We start from the raw sequence: 22724 nt of genomic DNA, 5'->3' as shown, positions 1-22724 counted from the left end.
GCCTACACAATTGTTTTTTTGTAAACTTTTTTGGTTTGTAGCATACAGATGAATACAAAGATCTCTCTCTTCTGTCCAACAAATCTGGTAGGAGTGAGGCTGGAAGAGTAGACAATCATGGAAACTCCTTTTGTAAAATTTTGACCATCTAATGAAAATCCTTTTGATCGACCAAAAAATAATATTTAACTTTATAATGTTAATATTAGAACTAGATTACAAAGATTAGTTGTGTTATTAACATCCTCATATTCTTATAATAGAAACCCATTTAGGTAATACATTTAGAGTATTATGTATTATAGTAACACACATGTGCACACACGCACACATATATATTAAATTACATTGAGTTAGAATAGTTTGTATTATAACTAATAATAATGAATTAGTAATATATATTCTAATAATAACTTTCATTTAGGATTAAAATTTTAATACAATTAAACTATGGTATAGTATAATAATATATTAGTATAATGTTCTATTATCATAGATTTAGTACTATATGCATTGAAACATAGTTATATAGGCATATTAATATAGGTATAATATAAGAGATAAATATTTATACTTTAGTATCTAATATAACATTAGTATCTATTAGTATAGCATTAACACATAATTAACAATTAATGTTATCTTGACATATTATAAATAAGAATAGGTTATAATAACACTTAGTTTAGGCTAGATTAACCTTAGGCTAGCCTTAGGGTATGGGTAATTGGAGACCCAATAGAACCAATTAGAACCACCATTCCAAAAGGAAAAGGGTCTTATTTAGTGCCTTGGCTGGGTGGTCTCCTCGTTGTTGATGAGGTAATTTTTTTCCATCAACAAAATGGCACTAGATGGAAGGTCTTGAGATAGATTATCTATGTGGAGTCTTGTTTTTAAAAAAATCGAATAACCATGGATCTTGTGTGCATTCCTACTTTGGGTCATGCTTTTAGCTCATGCAAGCCTACCAGAGGCATACCTAAGAGACAACTTAAATCCTTATCTGAATTGCAATATGATGGTGAGAGTGAAATTTATGCTTTAGATCATGTTGATCAATTTATAGATAAATGTAATTGTTTTGACATCACTAATGATAATGAAATTTGCAGGTTATTTACTCTCACATTCCAAGGAAGGATTCAGGAGTGGTACAAGATGCTACCAACTAAGTCTATTCACTCTTGGAACCACTTCATGCAGGTATTCTTATGGGCTTATCACAATTATAGTTATGAGAAATTGTGCTTGGAATTTGATAACTTGACCATCAATGAAAATGAAATTGTTAGTGAATTTTTTGATAGATTTATGTTATTATGCTACAGATTCCATCATGATGACTTACCCCTAAGCAAGTTTTGATTGAAAAAGTTACCTCGATTGTTCTAAAACATAATGAAATAACTCATAATGAACATAAAGAGGAATCTCCATTAGTAAATCTTGATCCTACAAGTACTCCTATTGAACCCTCAAATGAAAATAATAATCCTCCTCAACCATCAACATTGGGAGAAAATCTTACATACTCTCAAATCCTAGATTTAAATCCTAGATTTAAATCCAAGATCTGAAAGTGTTCATGTTGCATCTCCTTATGTTTATGAAAATGAATTGAGTTCAACAGAATTCAATTACATAGAACATCAAGATTTAATGAATAATCGTGATGGTAATTCTTCTTCATAAAATGAGTTACGTTCTATTTTGACCACATGTGACTCATTATTAAACCATACATCATTTAATCATTTAACAAGAGAAATTGGAAATGATGATTTTGAGGGAACTTATTTTAATTTATTTTTTGGTTATCATTACTTGCAACATAAAGATTGTATGAGTCAACCTATTGGAACATTTACTAGTTCAAATTTTAAGAATGAACAATATCATGGAATTTCTTTTAATAAAACTCAAGATGTATCTTTAAATGATCATATACTTATTGATATCAGTTTAGAAACTTCTATCCATCTTTTTCGTGACATTCAATGCTATTAAGATTCTTATAAATTGTGGGAAAAGGATGTGACCTTTGATAACTATCCTGATACTTATGAACTTGGATCATTTGGTCCAATCATAACATATTTTCGTATTGATCTTTCTGATTCATTTCTAAGCACAAACTCACTTCATTCCATTCTGATTGGGATTATCAACCTTTATTACAAGTTTTCGATATTACTCGTGACAATCTTAAATTCGAAACTAGTTGAGTTAAAAAATGTTGATACAATCATCTAATGGCCCTCTTATCTTTGTAAATAAGTGTTGGTTTACTAGTTGGCTTGATTATTGTAGAACTAATACATTCACTAATTATGTCAATATAACAAATGTCTTTAAGTATCTTTCTTCTTTTTCTCTTTATTATAACAATCAATATCTCATGAGGGAAAATATGATTCTTTTAAACTTCTAGAAACAATTGATGTAAATACTTTCCATCTTTTACAGTTTTCAAAAGCAAGTTCTTATTGGATTCTTAAAGGTGATATCTCTAACCCTTTAGGTTGTACATATGATGATAGAATTTATCTAGAAATTGAGAATTCTTTTAGCATAAAATTTTCTAATTTTAGATTTCTTTTATCTTTATTTTTAGAAATAAATACACATATTGACTTTAGGGTTTTTGTACATAATTTAATGTTTGTTTTAACACTCTCACTAATGGTTGTTGTATATATTTATGCAGGAAATAAGACCTTATTTGGTTGCACTAGAAATATGACTATACCTAGTCATTTTTCCTCATAAAATTAGAGTAGGAGTAGGCTTAGCCTAGTTTAGTTTGATTTTCTTTTCTTTTAAAATAAAGTAGTTATGGTATTTTTTATAGAAATGATTTTTTACAATTGACTCAGTTATCATTTTCCTTATAGTGGGTTTATCATTCTTGAAGCTTTATATTTGATCGTTATCATTAGCTTATAATCGTAAAACTCATATAATAAGATGTTAACTTGAATATAATGCTCATTTTTATTTTATGTAAACATAATTGCATCATGATTAGAATTTACATTTAAAATAAAGGCTTAATCAATAAAACAACTTACAAGATAAAAATATATGAATCTTGACATAGAATATCATCTCATACATTCAATTGATATGCCAAGCTTTTTATTTTGTTTTGTATCCATGTGGCGCATTGCTTAGCTTAAATAATTTGAAGATCTTCAACATGTGTAAATTTTGAGGAAAGTACAACTTGTTTTTCCTATTTTTATATACCCTCCACGAGAGGATGTCAAGATCTATAAGGTAAATTTATTCTTCCAGGTATGTGTAGATGTGTTGATCTTCATCTGTTCCTACTTTCAGTTCTTATTTTCTTCTTTAGTTACATTTTATCTTTTATTTCTAATGTTCTTCTTTTTGTGTTTCTTCATTGGCTTAATTTGAAGACTCGACTTTATTAGCAAAATTAAATTTGTCTTAGAATAAAGCAGTTGTGAGGAGCAATCATCATAATGCATTCAAGGAACCTTTTTTTCTCATTCCAAATTTTGTTTATGATTTTACTATACTCATTGAAAGTCTTGTCTCTAAAAATTGATCTTTAAGACTTACAAAGTTAGTTTTGGAGCAAGATTTGCGAAAGAAATAAAATCCATGTTAAAACAAACTTTAAATCACAACTATGCTTTAGAATAAGAGCCTTAATCATGGATCTCTTTACAAGGCAGAGCTCTTATTATCTTGACATAAGCATTATTCCATATGCCTTTTTATGCTAACCCCTTTTATTTTGTCTTGTAAAAAAAAAAATTCTTGGCCCATTCTCTTGTTTGTTTTCTTTTTCTTTTTCAATGTGGTTTGATTTCATTTTTGTTTTGTTTACATTCATTTTTATCATTATATTTATTCTAATTTCTCTTTGATATTTTCATTTTTCTTTTATGTCATTTTATAATAAAACTAAATGGGGTATTTTATTGGTTTAACACCAATAAGTGATTCAAGGGAATTTTTACTCTGTCATTTACGTGGGTTTTCATTTACCTTAATGGAACATCTTTATTGAATTCTAAGTCCTTACGCCTTAATTCTTTTCCCTTTGAGGAACATTCATCTTTTCGAAGTGACAGGGTTCATCTTTTTTAGGAAAGAACCAACGTGAGTCTAATTCAATGAATCTCGCCCATTCCACCACTTCACATAAAAGCCTTTGAAATGATAATTGTAGGGAAAGATGAGGGAGTCAAATTTATAAGTATTATATCCATTACATTTAAAATCTCCTATACCATCCCACCCCTTCACCCACCTACATAAACTTAACTCACAAATATATTTATCAAAAATTGGGTGACATATAAAAGGGAGAAAACACGGGAAGTGCAAGCAAACATGTCGGGGTATTGAACAGGCTTGTTGGTAGCGAAGTGATGTTAGTTAAGGGAGACTATGTATATTGATAGATGTATACTTTGTTTAAAACTTCCTATCTCTACCTCTCTTGTCACTTATATGAGGTAAATTCAAAATAAATTATTTACCTAAAACTTGGATTCATGGCCTTGGACTTCGTTTTTGTCAAGTACTTATCTTTTCAAAACCTATATTGCTTGATCTATTAATATGAGACCCATGGGAAATGTTTTAGTGTTTGAAGACTTCATAGAATTCATCGCATCGTCTTTTTGGAAAATTTAAACCCATTACCTTTAAACCAGAGATAATTGTTTCTTCCACATGAGTCGCCAATTGTTGTGGCCACAACCCCCCCATAATTTTTCGCGCAAATCATGGGGACCCTTGATTTTTTCATTTTGGAAAACTCCCTTCATTCCTAGCATATTAGGGATTGATGATTCTTTTGATTGCTATTGTTTGGCTTGTGATATTTTTGCATATGCTTCATTATGGCCATTATGATTGTCATTTTGCTTACTAGATTGTTAACCTCTCTTTGCTACCTTTCATGTTCATGACAACGCTCTCTTGATGGTCATGAGAAGGTGATGTGACGCCTTTGGTTGCCACATCACCTTACAGTTTGCATTGTGTCACATTGGTTGTTTGTCTCCTCTTCTTAGTTTGACTCCTACATCACAAAAAAAGATGAATCACTCAACATTGTAAATAAATGAAAAAATATTATATGTAAATTTATATTTATATATAAAGAATGTACATATTAAATTAATATATCATATTATACATATAATTGTAAATGTAATAATAAAATAAAGTAAAAAATAATATATATAATTCAATTATTGTAATGTATTAATAAATATTATTAATATATATATAATACACCACTTGAGGAGGATAGCGTGCACAATTCGTCAAAAATTGAAAATGAGCCATGGTGTATATACACGCATAGGTTATTCTTTCTCCCATCGATATGGGATATAATTCTCATGGAATAAAAAAACAAAAACAAGAATACTTGGTATTAAACCGCAAACCAAGCCTTAGGCCAACGTGCACACAAAAGAGCCCATAACGCAAATGGGCATTAAGCACCCCATATCCGACACATGACCAACGTAGTGCCAACTCGAGTTTCAACGTTGCATTAAGATACAGGGTTATATAAAGTCATATGACAATAAACCCACATGTGGGATATAGTTGTAACCTTCGAAGATGAGGAGTCGTAAACAAATGAATTGCCACTCGTTGATCCCCTTCAAGCTAGAACTCCACGCCCATTAAACCCACTTTCCAGCCGGCAAGAAATGATTTTAATTAGTGTTGATTGTATATGGTAAGATTTTTTTTTGTTATCTTTTTTATTAGTCCCTGCCATCTGGCAATGGTCAGGGACTATTGTAATCGTTCCGGTCGACTTAACATTAGTTCGGTGCTCTTATACCGCTCTTATACCGCCCTTATCCTAAAGTCTAGTGACCTGTTCTCTGCAGTTAACCAAAGTCGATTCCGCCGTTCGCCTTTGTCATCTTATTTGGCCTCTTCCCGAGGCGGAAGAGGCCGGAGCATATGGTAAAATGATATTTAACCACTATCATCTGTGCTTGACTGTGTGCGGTTTACTATTAATGCTGGCATTAATTTGTTAACCTTTAATGTTAAGTCTACCACCGGTTCTTCACACTCAGCCCTAGTTCTTTAACGCCATGGGTTGGTCCGGTGTTTGTTCTTTCGCAGGTGAGCATGGCCACCGTATTAGTCTTCTCGACACGCTCTTTTGCTTGCTGCATGAATAATGGACGTGTCACCCCTCTTGCACGCAGGCTGCCATCTGGAAGGTAACCTCCGTTTCGTAGCTTTCGTTTTTCGCCTGTAAAAGTTGCCCACTGCACTTCTAAGATAGGTTTCCCTTCGGCCTCCCGGGCGGGGGTACTGGGTACTCTCCTGGTTTTGGCTTCCTTTGAGTGAATGCCGGATGATGGTAATCTCCGCTTCGTAGCTATAGTTTTTTTTCCTTAGAATGCTGCACACTGCACTCTGAGATAGGTCTCCTTTCGGCCTCTCGGTCGGGGGTTCCGGGCACTCGTTCTGGTTTTCGGCTTCAATTGGGCTGATGCTCGGTATATTGGTCTCTTCTGGCTCTTTCGAACCCAAAAGTTTGTGTATTACCTCTGCATGACCACTCCCTGTGTTCTATCAGTGATGCACTATTCCTTGCTGGAGTTGGCTAATATAAAGGAGAAGCATGACAGTGTGAAATGCAGGCAAGGGGACATTGTGGGCATGCCCTCTTCTTTGCCTCCCTTGGATGTTGTCTTCATAAACTGCCTTCCTGCCTTGAACCACTCTCTTCCAAGAATTCTTGACGCCGTAGTCCGACGCTGTGTACCAGGTAAGCTTCTTCATGCCTTTCCGAGGCTCTGCGGGATCACCCACAATCTTGAAGCACATACCTGTGAATTTTCTGTGATTATGTTCTTCCCAATGTCGCACAGATGATTGTGCATTCTTATCTGTGAATTTTCTGTGATTATGTTCTTCCCAATGTCGCACAGATGATTGTGCATTCTTATCTTTGCCTTCCCCCGCCAAATAGCAAGCAGCGTCCATGAACAGTGATTTCTCTTGTTCATCAAGTGCTTCAACTGTGATTTTCAACCTTTCTTTGATATTCCAAGGCAGAATTCTAGAAATCTTGCCCAATATAGCTTCCCATACTTTTCTATCAGCAAAATATACCGATTCACTGGGAACTGGTTGTTCATGCGGGCCCCTGCATTCAACCTACTCTCTGCAATATCGAATGCTGCCATGAAATAGATGGCACGCCATGCCATTATCCAATAAAACTTTCTATTTGAATAGAAACCGTTGCCATGAGGATTAATGAAGAAGGGTACTTTCATGGAAACCCTAGTCCATGCATTGGACTCTGAATCATAAATCTGCAACACCATTACATACCCAGTCCGTTCTTTACCAGTAATTTGACCGAGCAAGACAGTGCAACGCCTCAGGGTAGCGTCGAAGTGCAGTGCATTGAAATGCCAATGTGGGTTAAAATCGGCAGGGCGAGGGAGTTGTCTCCAGGTTCTGGTAGCAGGATTGAATAGGGAAAGATTCAATCTGTCTCCATTTCTCATACAGAGGCAGATGCTCCGGCATGAATCCACAATGATTAGGTTATTAATTGGAGAAAGGGCTTTATAAATATTTATATCCGAACCACCACCGTGTGCTAATTCTATGACCCACGGCTCCTGATATAGGGGATCCCAATAGAGTTGAATGAGAAATGCAGGGATTGAATTCACTGAAAAGTTTGGATCAATTCTTTGCAGGGCATCGCCAGGAAGTAACAGATTTTTCCATCGTTTGCAGACAATCCTCATTCTGGCAACATCCCGAACAGGAAGCCTAGCTAAAATCGAACACAGTAAACTGTCGGGCAGGGCATCCCAAATATGCGTTTCTGTTTCCATCTTTTGATTGACAGCACAAAAAAGTTTACTGTAAAGGATACATCAATCAAGAACAGAGGTTTCTGTTTCCATATATGTGGGCAATATATTACCCTATGCCTGGGTTGGAAATTCCGAGCAGCAATGCCCGGGGACTTGCGCATATCCATTCGCAATTAGCAGAGATGGCTTCCAGTTCTCTTATTAATGCCTGGTATGCCGGTAACTGGAATCCTACTCCAGGGTAATAAAGCTATGCAATATCGATTTTTGGGTGTGGATGTGGGCGTGGCGGTGGCGGAGGCGGAGGGGCGTACGGTGGCGGTGGCGGGGGCGGAGCGTATGGATCAATATCCGTCCCAACTGAGATTGCAGATCCGTGTGAAGGAATCTATGGCACTGGTGGAGGTGCAGGTTACACAGGGCAAGTGATGAATGATGCCCAGGGAGCTTCTTTTAACTTGAATATAGTGGACAGGTTCAACTTGCTGCAGGGACTCGCTGCGTCGCAGCTCCCCTTGTTTTGTTTCTGAGTCTATTGAAAAACTGATTGCGATTTTTTAGAAGTACTCCGTGGAAATGGAAAAATTGGGACGAGATTTGCCATAAGCTTTTGGCATCCACCCAATGTCGGAGAAGGGCACGAAGGCAATCTACATACAAGAGAGAAACGTGGTCAGACAAACCAGGTCCCATAGTCGGCCGCGAGACATTGATGGATGGGGATTTTCAAAGTTAAACTCTTTGGAAAATTTCTACTTATTAAATTCATGTGGAGAGTTTTGTTTGGTGATGGCATTATACATAGGATTTTCAGCGGGAATGTTATAGATATATTTGGGCACTGGAACCCCAATCATACATGTTTATAAACCAAGGGCTTCTAAGTCCCTAAAAGTGTTGTTTCATACCCTAAAGGAGCAAGGTCAGCTAATTACATAATCTCTCAGAAGTTCTCCATGAAAAACTACTCAGAACTGGTCAAAGCAGGACCATACAGACTGCCCAGTGCTAAAGGTGTGATGCATCTCACCTGCCACATGCAAAAAGTGCGATGCATACTGGAAAGCCCTTCTATAGGGTGCGATGAGCGAGAGCAGACAAATGGCACAAGCAGTTTGCTAGGTGGAAACCCAGAGAATCTTGTAGAAACTGCTCATTTGACACTTGCCTCTCTGAGTTCGCCCAGGGATGAGTAAGAGGTCTGAAATCTCCATGTGGAACCAGGAACTATTAGAGAGATGACACTAATCAAAATCCCAGAAGCTGACTCACCCCCCTGCAAATATCTATAAATGGATCCCTCATCCCAGGGATTTAGAGGTTGGAATTTAGTACTTTGCAAAGAGGTGCTGCTGGTTTCTCTTTGAAGACATCATTGGGTGATCTTGCTTTGTGTGAGGTGAAGAGGGCTTTCAAGCTGGGAGGATGGCGCTAGGTCAGACCAAGGGGTTGTAATCCTCTCTTCTACTACTTTTACTAATAAATCTATTTGAGTTTTCCTCCATATTCTTGTGTATCTCTGAATATTGTGTTGATATATGCATTTGTATGGTCAATATATATCTGATCCTATATTGTTTACAGTGAAAGATCTTTATGCTTTGATGGTATTATGCTGCTGTGAATCTACAGGTGCTCTTTGAAGCGGGACAAGTAAGGAAGCAGTGGCGAGATTCTATCAAAGGGAAAAGGAAACAAGCAAGGAGCCAAGCGGAAGACTGAGGTTGGTACTCTGCTTCTTTCTCATCTCTCTCTCATAAAGGAAAAACAAGTGACTTTAATCTGTTTGTTTCTAAGATAGCTACCCGTCTTAGTGGGACTAGCAGCTCTGAATAGACACTAGATTTCCTGATAACAAAATGGCGACTCCGCTGGGGAGCGATTAGTTTGATTGCTTGTCTCTATTTGTTTGATTCATAAACCACAGACGGAGCCTGAAGTTAAGCCAGCTAGCCTTCGAACTGCATTTGCTATGCAAGTGCAAAGTAGATCAATGCTGCTTCAGTCAATCTCCGGGTTTGTTTATGAACTGAACAATTGACTTGCAAACATCCTAAGTGCCCTAGAGGTAGCTTGAGTAACCTCATTAGATCACCCATGTACTTTGTAGTGACTGACTATCATTTGCTCGACCTAAATCCCTGAACTAAACTGCAAACTGTGACCAAAAACCAAGTTAAAGTCTTGTCCCTAGACCATCGCACCTTGTCTTCTTGGCAATCTGGATGCATCACACCTCCCATGTGCAGTAGGTGGGATGCATCCCTGTTTCCCTGTGTTACGAGTGCGATGATCAGACAAGACTAGATTTGCCTCCAGATTTTGGTTTTTTCTTCACTCTCCTCAGCTTTATTCAGGAATTTTGTTGCCTGTGATCAATAGACCACTGTTGAAACCCCCTTTCTTTGCATCATTCAACCTCCATTGTGCAAAGATTTGTGAATGTTTTTATGTATTTTTCGCCATTCACGGTTCTCATTTACAAAATGGTAGCTTAATCGAACTGTAGTCTTTGGATTTGAAAGTGTTGCAAGTGTCGTTTTCAGTGAAAGAAAAGAATCCTTCTCTTTTTTATAGTCGATTACACTGTTACTCTTGTATTTGATCTGAATTAATAGTACTTCAAGTGTCGAAAGCAGTTTTCAATTCAAAATCGCAAAGAGTCGTCTTGTCTCCCTTTTGTTTTTTTTGAAAAGAAAATCGTTAGTACTGTCGCTTTGAAAGAAGATATAGTTCAGATTTGTGCTTAGCATTCTTTTTGTCATTCACACATTAAGAAAGCTGAAAACAAATACATGCATGTGCATTTGCATTTAGACTGCTTATTGATTTTGATTTAGGATAGTGCATCTAGTGTGTGCTCTCTGCTCTATGTTGAAAGAATTTCATTTCGCTTTCTTTAGTAACTAGGATTTTCATTGCAAAAATAAGATTAAACGATTGTTTATCATCTTAGATTGCATTTTAGGAAGTGTATATCTACATCACGCGGTGAACCTGAAAGGCAAATTTCTTAAGAAAGATCAACTGTAAGATAAATTCAATGAACATAAAAACGCTTTGGAACCTAACGCACGACATCTAGAAGTCTAGGCTAGAGACGTATTCTGGCGTCGTAAAACCTGGTAACTGTCGCTTTCGTCGTAGGTTGGGTGATTCCTCCTCTTTGAGACGACAAGTACTAGTACGAACTTGTGCTCCCACGTACCATCGAGTATATATTGGGAGACCACAATAGGCTATATCATTTATCCTTAGGAAGTCGTGTCTGTCGCCCTATCGATCGCAATGCACTGAACACAGCATTCGGGAAGATTGACTGTCGTACAGTAAAAAGTATTTTGCAGTTTTGCGATTGGTTTGGTAATCCCTCTGTCTAGATTTCCAGAGTAGTCTCTTTCGTTCCTTTTCAGACTCCTTAAAGGAAAAGGTCCATCTGAGCACTTGTCACTTCAAGCTCATTAAAAATTGAAGGCGACTAGAGTCATCTTTAGCTTTTTCTCGACCCTTAAAAATTGAAAAAGCAAGTTTTGTCAAAGCGTCTAAAATTTATTTTAATCGGAATAACGTTATTGTTCCCTCGTTGGTCTTAGGTTGAGAAAATGGAGTCCACCAACCAAGGATTTCCCCTTGGGGGAAATCCTAGTCCTTTCTCTTCTCGGGGAGATGTTGGTGCACCTCATATGGCCACATTGTCCCTTCCAGGACTGACAATTGGCCTGCCGGTATGGCTTTTCTCGACCTCTGTCGTTCAAAGCACCGTGATTCCTGAACAATCGAATCAGCAACTAGATGATACCAGAGTTCCCCCCCAACCTTCTACTTCGTTTGTCTCTCCCTCTCCTTCTTCCTCTTCGCTTGGTGAAGATAGTAAAACTAAAAACCAAGTAACTGAGAAGAAGAAGAAAGGGAAGGAGAAGAAGAAGAAGGAGCCAACGGCAAAAAGGGGCAACTGTGCATCGTCTAGTGAAAATCCACACACTGCACCGTCCAAACCTAAATCTCCATGTGTCATCTGCAAAGGAGACCACTATCACCGAGATTGTCCTTGCATCCCACGGATCCTAAGGGACTGGTCTCCCCGCTTGCACAATCTGGTGTCGTCAACCTCTGACGATCATGTTGAAAGTACACCGTCAACTAGTGAAAGCGAAGTCATCAGACAGAAAGGAAAATCTAAATTTCCCTGCAGACTATGTGAAGGCGATCATGCCCTCCACCATTGTCCCTTCCTGGACGAAGCTAAAAGAGTCTTGGATAATCGTCCTGCATCACCGCAGCGACTCCCTCCTGGATACAAGAAACTCTTGCCGAATCCATTGCTAGTTGAAAATCCGACTGACCCACCTTTGGTGTCGGTCGAAGCACCTATCATTGAAGATAAACCCTCTGAGTCCACATCGGACCAAAGTCAACAAGTCGAGACGGCAGTCGACCCCATCTTGACTTCAGAAGATTTACCTTCAGATGATACAGTCACCAAAGAGAATGAGAACGACACTGTTCAAATTCTTTTTGTAAACACAGACTCTGATGAACATGGGGGCAATCTGCCCATTCCTTTACCGCAGGAAGGAAATTCGTCAGAGTTGTATCCGGCTGTTTATTCAGTCCCACCTCCAAGCAACCTAGTCGTTTCCTTCGATTGGAATCTACTAGGCAGACCTCGTTTACCATCTAATGTACCATTCTGAATCATAGTGCAAACTTACAAAATGGTCATGGTCGGTACCATCATAAATGAAGGGGCTTCTGTGAATATCCTTTCCTCAACTGCTTGGAAAGCACTTGGTTCGCCATTGCTTTTGCCTGAGATGCGAAATCTGACAGGCTTCGATAAAGGAACCAGTCAACCGTTAGGGATCCTTCCAAGTTTGCCTATAACTTTGAGAAGGAAAATCGTTTATCTGAACGTAATGGTAGTCCAAGGACCTTTAGATTACAATCTACTCCTTAGGCGTGACTACATTTATAGCATGGGAGCCATTGTCTCCTCACTCTTTCGAGTAATGTGTTTTCCGCATGAAGGCAGAGTGGTCCAACTCATAGACCAGCTTTCATTCCCTGGTTCACACATAGCTAATAGTCAAATGCCATCCCTAACAGGTCTTTTTGCACAAGGAATGTCTCATCAATCTCTAGTCCGTCCACCTGATGAGCGCGAGTGATTCGGTGGTCGTGACTGAAACCCAGGGGGCATGCACCCTGGTCTGCTTCGGCAGGAAAACTTCAGGTATAGGGTAGGTTTCCGTAGAGGATATATGACTGGTCTGACACACCTGTCCATTTAGGAAAATGGGATTAGACCGGAATAAGATACCTCTATTAGAAGGTAGGCCTTTCCCGATAGAACAAATGTTTTGTCTGCAAATTGAAGGGTAACTTGGAAAAGGTAGGCCTTTCCCGATAGAACAAATGTTTTGTCTGCAAATTGAGGGGTAACTTGGGAAACTCTACTTTACTATACCTGGGGGCATGCAGACCTTTTAGCGTGAAAGTGAAAAACGACCATTTATTTTCTTAGTTTGTAGGTTCTTAACGCTTTAAACTCGTAGGATTGGTCGTTCCTAGCTTACATAATAAAAGGAGTCGGAGCATAATTTCGAATGGTGCAAACTCCCTAAAAAATGAACCTATCGATGAGACATCCTTATTATACGACTGGCACGAGCAGTTTTACGCAAAGTTCAAGCTCGTTAAAAATTAAACCTGGCAATGAACATATGTTCCACCAGAGTTTAAGTTCATTAAAAAATGAACCCACCTCCAGTAAATAACCTTTGTGAATGATTATCATCAGCTTTTGAGCCTTGTTCGTGTTCTTACCATCACCTCCACTCTGTTTTAGTTGATCATTCGCCTCCATTTGATTGTTTACCCCTTTTGAGGAACAACTGCGACGAATGATCCTCTTAGCCATCTTCTTTACACTACCGTGATTGGAAAGTTCCAAACCTTACCTGGAACCAGCTGCTATCTGAAAACATCATTCGTTCCTCAAAAAACGAGTCTCCTTTAAGCTCTTTTCAATCTGACTCGTAAAATACGAAAATATTGTCGAGCGATTGGCCTCTCCAGCTCGTTAAAGTGATTGGAAGTGTTATCCCTCCTCTAGATTTTAATCTTTTTAGACCTAAGGGATTATTACACAAAAAGATCGAGCGTTTGTCTTGTTCGGCTCGTTAAAACTATCGAAAAGTCATCCCTTTCGCATTGTTTTATACTTTTTTCGGACTTAAGGGATTATATTACGAAAAAGGAATATTGGATTTTTCTTTCCATCTCTTTTCAGACTCTCTAAAATTGAAAAGGACCGAGTTATCCTTGTCGTTAAACTCGTTAAAACAATAGCGACAAACTTGTCCATTCAAACAAGAGCGAGTTTCATTGTTGCTAGGCTCGTTAAAACATAGCGACGGGTTTGCCCGAAGGGAAAATTATAGAACAAGCATATGTTATCCTCCTCAAGCTTGACAAAAATAAAGAGGTACTGGTCAGAAATGACTGGAGAAAATTGGGAAGAAAACTTGAAGAAACTTTATTGGTAGCAGGTCGCTCTTGAACATGACACTTTCACTCCACCATTATTGAGTCAGGTTAGGTTATTCCGTTCACCGGTCATACCACCATTGGTCCACTGTACCATCCACTTTTGGGGTCAACGCTACCAATCCATTTCAGTGTCGCCGATATGTTCAAGAGAAGTCGCTCAGAGAATTCACCTATCCAGCTTGTGTCTCATCCGCTACGATACCTTCACGCTTCATTCTTTCATGACCGCCACCCTGAACCTTGTATCATCAGATCATTTTCACCTCTACAAAATCATTTGCTTCGTTCCGTGTCGTAGATGTGGGATCCATTAATGCCCTCCTATGATGGGTCACTTCTCATTGACATCAACTCATTATCCAAGAAGCCGACCTAGGAACAACCCTTCCAGTACTTTGAAGCTTGCATGCCTCAATGGCAAGTTTCTCACTTCCGGCAACAGGTTTACACTAATGGCCTTCGACTGAAATATTTTGCGTGGTGTTCAACATCAACTCATGTATTCACACCACGTGAATTGTACTGCAATACCTTGAGGGTCATCATCATCAGTGATTCCTCTCGCGTCTGTTAACAGCTTACATCATTGGCTGGTAATCAGGTGATGTCCTTCCATGTTCGACATCAGAACATATTTTCACATGGATCGAATTGTACTTTCGGGCGAAGATTGAACGAGTTTTGAAGACCCCGGATCTAGTTTCATCCATCTGGGCTGCGATATATTCAGGAAAATAAATACATCAAATGTACATCATTGCTGCATAGATAATCATCCAAACTAAGGGATGATGGCTCTACCAGAATCATCAGTCTGCACACAGATGGTTGTCTGTCCTATGTACATGAAAATGAATTTATCAAACTGAGCATGGGAATGCCCACCTCAGCTAGATCATGAAAATATTATGAAGATAATGTATTGTATTGTATCTTATTACAGGTCACCTTCCAGTGTGAAAAACCTCGGATCCTCATTATAAAGCATTTCACCTGACATCAAAAAGGATTTACGACCTCATACTTTAGGGGGCAACTGTTATAGACATATTTGGGCATTGCAACCCCAATCATACATGTCCATAAACCAAGGGCTTCTAAGTCCCTAAAAGTGTTGTTTCATACCCTAAAGGAGCAAGGTCACCTGATTACATCATCTCCCAGAAGTTCTCCATGAAAAACTACTCAAAACTGGTCAAAGCAGGACCATACAGACTGCCCAGTGCTAAAGGTGCGATGCATCTCACCTGCCACATGCAAAAAGTGTGATGCATACTGGAAAGCCCTCCTATAGGGTGCGATGAGCGAGAGCAAACAAATGGCACAAGCAGTTTGCTAGGTGGAAACCCAGAGAATCTTCTAAAAACTACTCATTTCACACTTGCCTCTCTGAGTTCGCCCAGGGATGAGTAAGAGATCTGAAATCTCCATGTGGAACCAGGAAATATCAGAGAGATGACACTAATCAAAATCCCAAAAGCTGACTCACCCCCCTGCAAATGGATCCCTCATCCCAGAGATCCAAAGGTTGGAATTTAGTAATTTGCAAAGAGGTGTTGATGGTTTCTCTTTGAAGACATCATTGGGTGATCTTGCTTTGTGTGAGGTGAAGAGGGCTTTCAAGCTGGGAGGATGGCACTGGGTCAGACCAAGTGGTTGTAATCCTCTCTTCTACTACTTTTACTAATAAAGCTATTTGATTTTTCCTCCATATTCTTGTGTATCTCTTAATATTGTGTGGATATATGCATTTGTATGGTCAATATATATCTGATCCTATATTGTTTACAGTGAAAGATCTCTATGCTTTGATGGTATTATGCTGCTGTGAATCTACAGGTGCTCTTTGAAGCGGGACAAGTAAGGAAGCAGTGGCGAGATTCTGTCAAAGGGGAAAGGAAACAAGCAAGGAGCCAAGCGGAAGACTGAGGTTGGTACTCTCTTCTTCTTTCTCATCTCTCTCTCGTAAAGGAAAAACAAGTGACTTTAATCTGTTTGTTTCTAAGATAGCTACCCATCTTAGTGGGACTAGCAGCTCTGAATAGACACTAGATTTCCCGATAACAGAGAAATATCTAAAAGGTAAGTCATTTTTGGATTGGTTTCAAATAGGAGAAATAGACATTAAAAATGACTCATACATTGGGAAGAGTTTCCAGAATTACTCTTTCTGCAACTTATTAGATGGACTTTTGAAGGGGGAAATCAAAGTATGATTGGAAGAGACAACATCATGGGTTTGTACTCAGATTATAGAGACTTTCGATGAGCATTTTAGAAGCTCTACACCAACGAGGTATTTTCTTATTGGGACAAGTGATTAATGGGTGGCGTGGGTACATCCAACATGGAGGGAGGCAACACAACTCGATATGACAGGACACATCGTCTAGATTTGGAATGCTTTTGTAAACAATTTAAAGAATGTTGGTTTATGTTGAAGTTCAGGTGGAGACTCCCTCTCTTGGGATGGCAGTCTACAAAACCACTCTGTGGTGGTGGCGGAGTGTTATAGACACTTCTCTCTACATGGTTTCGAATACTCCACATGATCTTGGTACAGAGCAATCCGGAAGTCATCTGCGCCTTAAAAGTCATCTTTTTTTTTGTTGCTAGTATGGTGGGATCGCATTCTTACTTGGAATAACTTGTGCAAACACGATTTTATTGAATTGGGTTGCTACGTCTTGTCTCGTGCGAGCAAAGAATCGATATCACACATGTTCCTTCACTGTAGCATTGTTTTACATGTTTGGTCTATCATACTTTCTTCTTGCAGGTTACCTTTCATCATCTTTTTATCTATTAAACATTATTTGAGATGGGGAGTTGTCGATGGTGATACCATTTCTTACATTCCCCTATCTATATTTTGGGAAATATGGAAGGCACACAACCACTTTGTTTTCCATGAGTTGCCTTTCCACGTACACCAAATATGTGCAAAAGTTATAGCATGGCTAAATCACATGGAACCAAAGTGCCCTCGCATTGAAGACATGTCCAACGTCTCACACCCCCTCACATTATTCTACCAATGGGATACTTTGATGGTGCAGTGCAGCAAGGCAAATGTGGTTGTGGGGGGTGGCTTCGTTTGGATGGTCAAACTTGTTACAAATTGCATTGGAGAGCTGGGAACATAACAAACACCAAGGTTGAGATGATTGCCCTTTGGGGCTTGCTGTGGTTTTCTAAATAAAAAGGGATACACAATATTTGTATTTCTCGAGATTCACAAACCATCATCGATGGCTTCACGGGTGCTTCAAGATTTGACCCTCCGGATCTATAGGGATGGAGGGATCGAATCAAAGCTTTGCTTTCTCTTTTTGGAAGCTATATCATCACACATATTTACAAGGAATCTATTAAAGTTGCAAATGGTATCTCAAAGAGGGGACTACATGACCCAGAAGGCTTCATGTTCTACTGCTCCATCACGAAAGGCAACAGGCAGGAAGAAGGACAAATTGTCATTTCGTAGGTGATGGGGTCTTTTGAATTTATGTTTTTCTATATATGAATGTTGTCTCTTCTGAAGTTGTTTTGAAGTTTTTTTTATGGACATATAAGGCAACAATTTTTATATTTTTTGAAAATGTGTGGTGTTTTTTTCTAACTCTGATGACTATATGTTAGAATTTTACCTACAATGCCTAAAGAAGATACTCCCAGTTAGTTGACTTATCAAGGTTTATGCACAAGTGTTGGCCCGAAAGAGTCATTAGGGAGAAAAGACCTTGGGTTCAGGCGCCCTAGGCCAACAATGGTTCATTGTAGTCTAGGACAACGCCGACATTTTCACCTTACCCAAAGGGTAAGGAGTCTCACCTGAGGCATGCCACGACCGGAAGTAAGAAAGGTTCATCATGGGCTCAAGGGAGCACCAACCGAAGCACCATCCGATAACAAATATATGACAGTACACACATAACAGAGATAACAACATAACAGCTAATACACAGAAACTACTAGATACATGCATTTGACGACACATTAAATTTTTTTAAAGAGTCATCACACCATAGTATCCATACACATCATACTCCACAACCAGTCTGTCTTTTCTTTTCTATTAGCTTAACAGTAAAACAATACAATATGTCTTCGGCATTCACCGCAAGCAAATACAAGGAATACCCGGCTTAGACTCACGAGCTTTGTCTAAGTCCCAAGGGCCCGGCTCATCCAGACTCCTGCCTACTAATATCGGTCTGCTGCAACCAGATGTCCTCTCACCATCCAACCCTTCTTCCTTATTGGCCCTCTCCTTTTATATTCCTTTATGTCGTCTGGACTGCCAGTTCCTGCTCGGCTGCTCTTGCACCTTCCCGCCCACTCGGCTGCCTTTGTCTTCCACTGCCACCTCGCCGCAACTCTTCCACAACTGCTTGTTTATGCTCTGTTGTCCAGCTAACTCCACAATCTAACCGTTGCTACCACATGTTTCCTCCTCATCTTTCGGTCAGCCAAAATTGATCAAAACCTTTTCAAAATTAAACGAAGGCCCCAACCATAATTCTTTGACTCATCCCTGAGTCAATTTATTTCGACCTTGGTCAGTCCTGCTGGTATTTCCATGGGCTCTGCGAGTGGTGGCTGCACTTCCAACTGCACTGGTTCTACTAGCAGCTGGGCTGGTGCTTCTTTCACCTCGGTCGTTGCTCATGGAGTGGCATTTGTTTCTACTACACTTTCCTCCCTCTGAGGTTCCTCCATTCCAGACAAAGGCTCCAACTCTAGAACAGCGATCATGGTTTGCTGCCTGAACTCTATGTATCTTTGAATGGCAGTGTCCCATCCAGTGAGGATTGCATCAGCATGTTGAGTGAATGCTTTGGCCTAATTTTACATTATCTCTATTGGTCGTTGGCTTTGCAGGTCACTCCATTATTGTCCGTTGGAGTCACACACCTCCTTCAGAGTTAGAACCTGCATCCGAACTGGTGGCCACAGATCTCTGATCACCTTCTTCGTCTTTGCAGACTCCTCCTCAATTTGATCAACTTGGGCCTAGATGGCATCAATCTGGTCGTTGATCCGCTGCAATTGGGAAGGGTCTGTACAGTCCTTTGTGCTGGCAAATAAGGTATGTATTTTCTCTCTCATTGGGTAGACCAAGTTATTTTTAGCACCAGGCTTCCTGGCCAGTCATGGACTCTGTTCATCAGAGCGTAACCGTCGGCGAGGGCGTTAGCTAAGTCTTGTTTCCTTGCTTACACTTCAATTAATTTTCCCTCGACCATCCTCGTGTAGATCTATACTGGGTCCGGCAGTGCTGATCTCACCATCTCCAGCTTCCTTTTCATTTCAGCATTGGTAGCTACCAGGTTTGAGCATGCTGCCTGGATGTGGTTGCAACAATTTACCAGCGTGCAGGTTATGATGTTCGTCAGCGCCTATGTGTTTGCATCAATGATTGTTGGCCATAATGACTTGAGTCGTTGCGTGACTTGATCAACCTAGGCTTGCAAACCTGTATTTGCTCACCGCAGGTGATCGCGCTCCTCTATCACTTCCTACAACCACCTTGCTTGCTACTCATGTTCCTTGGCCAGATCCTCATGGATCCTTTCAGCCCTGTGCGCTGCTTGCTGTATAAATGTAAATAATTGTGCCGACGACCAGTGCTAGAGTGTGTCGGCCTGCATTGTATTGGGTTCAGGGAAATATTGTTGTATGGGTAGGCCACTGGCGATGGATTTTTCGGAGTGGGAGGCGGGCGAATGAGCTTGTTGTGACTACAGAGTGAATTATGGAGTGGGGGGAATGATGGTAGGGTTCGGGACCACTGTGAGCTTTATAGGGAAAACGGGCGGGTACGACTCAATCCTTTCTCCCTGTAGAATAGCGTCTAGGCTTCCTCCTTGTGGTGGGTCCGACCCAAGCATTAGTGATGCAAGTGATGTTGGTTGTGTTCTGTTGGAAGGAGTGGTGCCCTCTACCTGCCCAACTAACTCAACTTCTGTTTCCACTGTCGTTCTTCGCCGGCCTGACAGGAGGGTCTCTGATAGGATCGCAGAGGTGGAAGCTGTGTGCGGGGGTTGTGGAGATTGAGTGCTCGACCTCATCAGTAAGGTCGACAACTGGGGGTGGTGGAGTAGTTTTCATCTTTTTGACGGCCGGACTACGAACAACTCATTTCTTCTTTAGCTTGGGGACCGTTGGCTGAGAGGGAGACTGGGCTACTCCCGTGGGGAGTTTCATGGCTAGCGGGGTTATGATAATAGGAGAGAACATGGTATAACCTTGAAATTGGGCAGGATAATTGCTCTCACCTAATTGTCCTTCGAAACTGGCAATTGTTCGTCTTATCTCGAACATTTTCTCCTCCATCTGAAGCACCATTGGGTGGAGGTCATCTTTAGTTGGTTTCTTCCTGCTACTCTCCACCACATCTCCCCCTTGGGCCTGTTGCTTCAAGGCTCTAAACAGATAGTTGTATTTCCTGTCCGTGATTTCGCAGGCCACTCCCAGCCATGATCCCACCTCTTTGTGTAGCACTTCTGTTGTTAGCACAAACATCTACGGCCTCATCTTAAATGTCTCTGGGTGGACACACCGTGGTCTAAGATAGGTGTGTGCGTGTGAGGTTCCAAACCAGAGCTCTTATGAGAGGTCATCCAACAGAGCCTTTGGTATCCTCTCTATTGACCTTATGGTGGCTAACATCTGCTCATACCAATCCTTGAAAGCTATCTCATTTATCTCCTTCGTGTTGGGGTCTCCCGATGCCCTTCATGGCTCATAACAGAGTGCTATCGGTTTTCCTTCAACAATGGTCACCATTTCCCTTTCCTTCGGCGGCCTCCACTTCCACATTGCCAAAGACATCAAAATGTACCCTGAACACGAAACTGGTACCCTGCATGTACACATCTTCACAAGCTTCAAATAGCTCGTTAAGAGCAAATGCAGACTAGTTAAGTACCTCTCCCTGGCAACAATGTTCCGCAACCGGAATTGCGTCCAACATGAATTTGTTCTTTGTAAAAATTTTCATTGTTTTTCCTGCTATGATGTAGCAGGCAAATCTGATGTCGACCTTGTTGATCATATCTAGCTTCGCTCCTCTTCCACCCCGCTCAATGTCGTATCTTGCATAGATGTTATCTTCATTCTGCTTCTTAACTCTCTTAGCCCCTAACTGAAATGTTGTGCTAACTTCCTTCCCTCTTTCTGACAACCCTGTTAGACGATTGATATCATCCACATGAATGGGATACTCCTTGTCCAACCATAGTGATCCTCCGTGCATCCTGCTCGCCAAAAGTTTGGTACACTGCATTGCCGCGAATTAAGTGACGAACACAAGTAGGCTTCTCAAATGGAGTGCCATCGACCTCTGTATCCCTTTGAACTCCTCCCTAGCCCTGGAGGTCTTGGTGCGGTCCTCCCTCTAGATTTCCTCTACATAAACTTCCCTTTTCAGAGCTAGGAACTAGAAACAGTCCGTAAGATCATTGTCGACCAGATTCGCCTTGTCATATTTTCCATACAAATTGTCGACCACCTCAATTCTTTCATCTAATGTGTCCTATGGGACTGATACATTTCCTTTTGCCATCTCCCTTCACCTTTGACAAACAATTTGTACCTGATATTTCTTGCGTTTGTGTCTCTGCAACTATTCTTTAGAGGGGACCTGTAATTCTCTTACTATCTGCAATTGAAATTCTAGAATTTTCTTCATTATCCTTCTAGTTAAGTAGCCAGACATGACACAACGTTTCCTGACTGACTGGACCTTAGCAACTAATTACTCCAGCAACTTTCCCCATGTGTTCTAGCTATACCTTGTCGACGTCGGCCGACCTAGACCTGATAACCATGGCGTGGACTATGAAAGTACAGAGTGGGTTACATGGCATATTTATTTTGTCGTGATGGGGTTATTTATTAACTAAATTCATGTTTAATGGGACAAGATTTTTCAGCTCCTACTTCAATAGTTGCATTATTGGTTACTTAATATGGAAATGACTACCAGTACGGCGGAAAGGATAGGCACATCGTGTGATCATAAAGACTGGAAAACGCACATGCTTACATGTACCTTGCTGACTGGGATTACATGTGTGACTACTAATCCTACCTTTCTTCCCCCACCCCCCCCGACCACAAATAGGTTATGGCGTGCTGAAATTGTTGCCGCAACCTTATTGTCCTTCTGCTTATTTCTATGATAAGAGCATGACTCTACCTAGTGGCTTATTATAACTGACTAACTCTTATACTTCCTACCTAATTTCGGGCTCGTTTCCAAGACCCCCTTTTATCTTGAGTTATGTCTTGTGG

The 22724-nt window shown here is 40.0% G+C and overlaps 1 long non-coding RNA gene across 1 annotated transcript; it reads left to right on the top strand.

Moving 5' to 3' along the window:
• Positions 1–6252: 6252 nt before the first annotated feature.
• On the top strand, positions 6253–8334 carry LOC149199406 (uncharacterized). Its single transcript, XR_016253768.1, has 2 exons — positions 6253–6799; positions 7789–8334. It is a non-coding gene; the product is annotated as an uncharacterized LOC149199406 (long non-coding RNA).
• Positions 8335–22724: the final 14390 nt, after the last annotated feature.

Source organism: Pinus tabuliformis, chromosome 2_1 (assembly GCF_031772625.1).
Source record: "Pinus tabuliformis cultivar Carrire ecotype Pingquan chromosome 2_1, CPIR1, whole genome shotgun sequence".
NCBI lineage: Eukaryota > Viridiplantae > Streptophyta > Pinopsida > Pinales > Pinaceae > Pinus > Pinus tabuliformis.
The sequence above is the reverse complement of the archived record's forward strand: the minus strand, read 5'-3'. Positions and strand labels throughout refer to the sequence as shown.